The sequence below is a fragment of the Haliaeetus albicilla genome, chromosome 1 (assembly GCF_947461875.1).
Source record: "Haliaeetus albicilla chromosome 1, bHalAlb1.1, whole genome shotgun sequence".
NCBI classification, from domain to species: Eukaryota; Metazoa; Chordata; class Aves; order Accipitriformes; family Accipitridae; genus Haliaeetus; species Haliaeetus albicilla.
The window spans coordinates 74,356,274-74,363,186 of NC_091483.1; the positions used below are offsets into that span (position 1 = coordinate 74,356,274).

The following is a 6,913-nucleotide window of genomic DNA, read 5'->3' on the forward strand; positions in this document are numbered from 1 at the left end:
ACTTCCACAAAGAAACAAACAGTATGATTGAAGGACAGCTCTGGAACATTTTGTATTGAAATACTATTGAAGGCAGAAGCTGGAGCTAAAAGTGAGGATAGATTCTTGCTGTATATTAATAAAGTTTCTGTAATTATTCCCATACCACAGGAAATAGAATGTACCTTGTGATCAAACTAAAGTTGAAGGAAATGATCCTCCAACTACATAAGTGCAGACACCATGGTCTATTTGCCTTGAACTCTAGAATTCTTTAACCTTGAATGTCTAATAATTCACACTTTATAGTTTCAATTGTATAATTAAAAAAAAAAAGAAAAAACAGAGCCTTTCACAAGTTTACATAGAGTAAAAGTACATGAAGTGTACAACTCCCAAGGTATCTCAGGGGCGGGGGGGTGGGGGAAGGAATTTTCGTAAACTTGTAATTAGCTAGTCCAAGCTAATTCTCCTAGAGAATTACCAGGTTTTGTGAAAATCCTCCTCATTCCTAATTGTCAGCCAGAGGGCAAGAGTTTTAAAAAAATAGCACAGACTACCTGCCACTCACTACAGCTTTGCCACCATATTACCTGCCCATATACCAGCATCCCACAGTGTTGTGGCAAGACACCTTTCCTTCAGAAGAGCAAAACAGTCACATTTTCCACTGAAGCTTGTTGTCAAACCCATCCACACAGTAATTCACGTTCCTTTATGTATATCTTCTGTAAAACAAGGGCACAGTTTCAGAGGCACTGAATGCTCTCCCCCAGCTCTGGGATGCCGACCTTTATATCCCCTCTTCAGGCATTTTTAGACTATATCTGACACACCATGAGTTTGGAGATAAGACTTACAGGTGACATCACCAGCATCTGAACTAAACCCCTTGATTTCTATCACAAATATAATAACTATGTTGATAAAATTCTACAATACTTCTATATCAAAATCAATTTACCAAAATTCACAATCAACTTAAAACAGTCAACTGAAAAACTGCCATATTAATAAAATAGAGAAATTAGTATGACTTCTACAAAATTTTTAAAACTCATAACCTATGTCCACGTCAGTATAACCTGGACTGGAAGAAGATTGTATTTTGAAATACGTTTTCCCACTTCTCCCCTCCACCACGCACCTGAGCCTACAACGTATCTCAAACTTATTGTGGAAGCCTGTCCACAAGCTGACAAATGTTTGCAATGAAACTGCTCCAGAACAAATAATGCAATACCTGCAAACCTACCTTTATAACCATCACGATAATTGTCCCCTAGAAAAAAGTGGTCAGGAGCTCTGAATACAACATGTGCATGTGAGTATTTCAGTGAGTGATATATTTTGTCCAGTGCATGCAGGGAAACCACATGGGTGGCATTGAATTACTGCTGCACCTTGGTAGAGGATGATTATATCTACTAAGCTTAACAAAAAACTGCCTCTGACCTGAGACAGATATCTTTAAAGATCCATAAAATGCCTTTGAGAGATAGGAATTAAATTCACTACTTAAAAAAAAAAAAAAAATCAGAAGACTTGCCAGTTTTTAAACAGCTACAGTATTGCTCTCAGTCTGTCCTGTTAGTCTTGTGCAAACTATTTCTCTTGGCTGTTCTGCCACAACTGAGCCTGTCACCTCCATACCTGCCAACTCCAAAAGTGCTAATTACTCCTTTTTTTTCTCTTGTCATCTAATTGATGAGTATAATTAAAATAAAATATGAGCAGTTGTTTCTAACTTGAGGTTAGCTTTGAGTTTGTTGCTTCTTTGTCAGGTATCATGAAAGTACATGAAAGCCAGAAAGCTTTTTATTTCTGCATCAGGCTGCTTAATAAAACCTGTTAAATCTCCCTACACTTTTTTTTCTCTTATGTTCTTAGACTAGTATAGCTACAACACAAAACAGCTGTTACTATACATTTGTAGGGCAATTTCTGAGTTAAGCGAACCAATTCATTACTGTAAAAATAAGTGGGATCTACTGCATTTTGTCTTGTTTAGATTTCTTTCTGATGGATAGAATCAAAATTCTATCACTTAAATGACACACTTGAACAGTAATAACAGGGAAAGTTTAGCAAAGTAAGTTCATGCACTGAGTCAAAACTCATTGCAGGGAACTTCTATGTTAGAAATCCTGTAAATTTATTTTGTTTGAGTCAATGTTCTAGTCAAAACAAGAGCCAACAAGTAAATTTTTCTGTTTTATCTATGGGGCTTCCTTTCACTTTTGAAACTTGGAGTGAAGACCCGATATTTTAGGCTCTGCAAAAAATTTTCAGAGCTCTGAAAAAAAATTGCAAACTTCTTAGGAGGTAGTCACATAGGAATATAGGAATATATAGGAATATATGTATTAGTGTAAGTGAAAATTTTTAAGAAAGCATTAATTTTCTTCTTGAAGTAGGGTGTTGTACTCCATGCACAATATGTTCATTATTAAACATTTACATCTTGGTTTCTATCATTATTTTTTCTCTTGCCTTTTGGCAGCTGTCAGAATTTATAGAAAGAATATGAGGCACTTAAGGTCTGTGGTATTTTTCTGGTTGCTGCCTGTCTTTGAATTCATCTGGAAAGCGTAGACTGGTTTTTACAAATATTTTTTATCTAGCTCTATTCAGAAGAGTTTTCAATGAAAGTCTTTGTCACTTCTGTGCTGGAATGTAAGAGGAACTCATAAAGTCTTCCTTACATAAAGTGTGTCTTCTGATCACTCTTCTTTCTGTAAAGACTCTACAGTGATGGATAATTAGGCATTATTGGTATGGGAGTGAGAAGTATAGATAATATAAACACATGAAAAATGAAAGGGATTAAATGTAAACTGGGTTCATGATTAACTGCCCTCTAAAAACCTGTCTTTAAGAAATATCTTGATGATTCATACTACTATGTAACACTAGGTCTCTGCAAGACTTTCACTCTTTCATCCCTCCTCCTCTTTGCTATTTTCCACATTTGCTATATTTAATCTCTGATTAGATGTAAATGCTGGGAATCAGCCAGGGGTCACCTTGAGTTTGTACAGCACCTAGTTCAAATGAGTCCTCCTATTCTTAGTGGCAAAGTTATTACTGGATGTCATAAGATCACCCTCAAAATAGCACTCCAAGAAATCTGTTTCATGGGTCCCAATCCTGCAAAGACTCTGCCAGAATTACTTGGACCATTGGAGAATCATGAAGTAAAATAAGTGCAAATAAATCTTTGCAGGATCACAGATGCACACTGGAGAACACGAAAATGTTCTCTGCTGCATCTCAGAGGCAGAAATCTAAGCATATGGAGCAGGTAAGCTGAACTTATGTTACTTAGCATATATGGAATAAGCGGCAGTGAAAATACTGTGAAAATGTGTGAAGGAGAGAACTAAACTCTTTTCATCACATTTTTCACCAAAGTCATTCAAGACAGTGGAACTTGTTTAGTACTAAAGACACAAGGTATGCTGCCTTTCTTTATTGAAAGTTTCAGCTGAGTGGAGAAAAAGAAAATTTTAAAAAATCACTTTCAGATAGGGAAATTATTCCTGGGTGTGGGTGTAGATAGAAAAATATGGGTAGTGCTTAAGATTAACCAAGGAGTAGGAGGAAATGTCTGCAGAGGGGAAAGTAGAATTTTATATCCTTAAAGTACAAAGTTAAAAGACATCTGAAATACATCTGCAATACCATCAGAAATAACATCAGTAAAGAGAATGCAAAATTATGAAGCATATCTTGATCATTTGTCAGTAGAGGTCAAATGCAATTTCATTTTTTCCTGCCAAAAATTAAGACTATTTTCTTTTGACAGTGAAAAAAAGTTCCATTAACCTCAAATAAATCTTCTCTTTTTCCTTTTCTTTTTTTCTTTTTTTGTTTTGGTTTTTCTTTCCAAGCTTTATAAGAAAAACAGTCAAGAGAATCATTAAACTGTTGGAGGAGGAGTCATAGCCATCAGCCCAGATGATTTTCAACAGCTCTCAGGATGCGTGTGGCCTAATTTTTTCTTCTGCCTCTAAGGCTCCCTACATCTCCTGCCTCCCAAAAGGGAGACTTCAGGAGCCACCACTTTTTTTAAAAAATGGAGCTATTCCAGCAGGAAGCTGTTTGAAGGAAACCTACAGCAAAACCTCTTTTCAACAAGTGGTGAGACTGTTCCCGAGGCATTAGGAGACCATTCAATCACTTCAAATAGCTGGACAGCACAATATCTCTAAATATGGTAAAATATGGTACCGTGAAGGGAAATTTCAAGTAAAACTATACGTTAGCGTAACTAAGTAAACCAAAGGCAACTCAGCAGGACAATTCACCTACCACCATTTTTGCTCTTAGGTACCCAAAGCAGCTACTCCTCTAACCCTGCAGTGCGGAGTCAGATGGAGACGGCAGGGAGTGCGGGAGCGGGAAGCAGGCTGCCCAGGAGGAAGGTCCTGGCACTTCACCTCCTCCCACCTCCTCTTCTGGCCAGGGAGAGGTCCGACAGGGACTCATCTGTGCACTTGGCGCTGTCGCCCTTCGCTTGTCCGGCTCCTGCCGTTGCAGGACCTCCTTCTCCCCTCCTCCTTTTGCTTCCATTGGTTTCTAGTATCTACTGAGGCTTTCCAGCTGGTCCCTGAGGTTGGCCAAGCTCTGGGCCAAGCCTTTTCTGGCTGTCTTTGAAGTACCAAAGCCCTGGATGCTTCCCAGAGGGGTATTTCAGCAATGTTGCGCTGCAGCCAGGGAAAGGAGGGATGGGCAGGAAAAACAGGAGCCGTGGTAGGGCCTCTGGAAGACACAGAAATGTCTTGGGAAACTGAGAGCAAAAATAAACAATTGTGCCGCCCACTGGGTGTTTTGCCTCTGACTTCAACATAAATAATTTGAAAGTACACAGACTTTGTCTTCCTAAGCATATAATTCCTCTCATCAATAACCATCACGATTTTCACTCTCAAGTCAGTCAGTGTGACGTTGCCCGTGTTATATACTCGCAACCATTGGCTCAGTCTCTTGGCTGCCCTAATGTAGACCCGTAAAAGATTTCCAAGATCAGGATTAAAGTCTTTCTAATTGAACCCAATATCCACATCATAGCTATCCTCCCATAACTCTTTCTGTCTCTCTCTCCAGAGAAGCCAGTCATTGCCCACCAGTCCACCACATTTCAGTATTCAATTTGCAGAGCCAAAGGAAGCTCAAACACCTGTAAGTTCCATCTTACTACACTACCTTTACCTTTTTGATGGAACACTTTCCATCAAAACTACAGCACGAACAACTGTGCAGAGAAAGGCCATGAATTAAGGACTCTGTTTCCAATGTTGTCGGGACAATGCTTTTTTTAAGTGCAGTGCTAAATTAATTTATGATAACAGACAGCTGCATGCAGTAACCTTCCCTCTATATATTAGACAGCAACACAAATCTGACAAATAATTCAGAAGAATTATTTGTAACATTCATAATCGTACTTACTCACAAATATGCCATAAAATGATCCCAGGCTGGCAGTTTAATAGCTTTATCTCTGATTACTGTTCCCATAAAAACCTCGGAGAAACAGAAGTGTCTGCATTTGGATGACAAAATCCCCAGCTATTTCAAAGACAACTAAAATTTTAAACCAATAAAGATGTTTTTATTGTTCCCTACAGTAAAAGCATGACAGACTAAATAACGATACTAGCATAAATTCAAGGAAAGCCTCTGTCTCTAGCAGAGGCTGAGACAGGAACTGTTGGCCTCAGGCATTAGCTCAGTGAAGTATTCATCGCAATCTTCATAGCAATTCTTATTTCAAAGTAAAAACAGCCCATGTTAAGGTAAATCTGAGATACTTCTTCAGTTTTAATGTGTCTCTTCTTTCAGATATCAAAGGTGCTTGGCATAGGGTTTTCAAAACTGTTTTTTATTCTCCACTCTGCGCAGACATCGTAACTGTCAGTAAAACCCTGCCAGGCAGCTTTTCTTTTATCCCCAAATTGCAGCTTTGACCTCCATCCCTTCCTGAGCTGGCTGTTATTTGTCCCCGTGGGGCCTATCACTTCCTCTCCATACAGCACCTTAGTCTGCTCTGTGCCCAGACAGAAGGTGAGGACTCCCACTAAGCTGGTAGCACGCTCTGCACTTCCAGATATGTCCCCAGGATTCGGCAGAAGGCCACAGTCCACGCGTGCAGCAATGGGGCAGCCACGCACCGCTGCTGGATCTCCTCTGCTGCGACCTGAGGAAAAAGGTGGCACCAGGGCTGCGCTGAGCTATGGGAACTGGCTACGGTTTGTGTGTCATGCGAGGTGAGAAACGTTACAGGATTATGTGTCAGACTCAGTGCTTTCATCATTTACTGCTCAGTTTTAATTTCTGATATTCAGAATGGGATTCATGCCTCCAAAGGGAGGTTTTACAATTGGGCTGGAGTTGTGGCAGCCCCCATACAGCCAGGAAAGAAACAGGCACTTCCAGGGTGCCTGTGGAAAATTGGTTAAAATAATTAAGTTAGTTTTTCTCCATGGCAGTTTGTACAGTTAACTTGGCCATCGGCACTGCAGACATGTAAAGGTGTGGGAAAAAGGTGAAATGAATCCCTACCTTAATCATCAGCAATGTAGTTACAGTACAACAAGTAGGGCAAAAAAGAGAAATTAAAAAAAAAAGGGGAGAGGGATGTTTTCAAAGCAGGTGTTTTATGGTGGCTATCCTTATTCCTCTTTAATTAGATGTCATTGGGCTGAGCAGAGAATTATCATTAACAAAGAAGGAGGAAAAAACTTTTTTTGTTCCTAAACATGAACCCACAGTGATGATGCAGTAGAGTTACTTCGAAGAGGTCATGTCTATGCATCCTGTCATCACAGAACCAAAACACATGTATGTGTATGGCCTCCACAATATTTGAAATTTCTTTGAACCATGTTGTCTAGCCCAGTAAAATATCGATATTACTCTAACATCTCCA

At 39.4% G+C, this 6,913-nt stretch overlaps 1 long non-coding RNA gene across 1 annotated transcript; it reads left to right on the forward strand.

Moving 5' to 3' along the window:
* Nucleotides 1–3,109: 3,109 nt before the first annotated feature.
* LOC138686100 (uncharacterized) lies at nucleotides 3,110–4,853 on the forward strand. The gene is made up of 2 exons (XR_011325433.1): nucleotides 3,110–3,283; nucleotides 3,873–4,853. It is a non-coding gene; the product is annotated as an uncharacterized lncRNA (long non-coding RNA).
* Nucleotides 4,854–6,913: the final 2,060 nt, after the last annotated feature.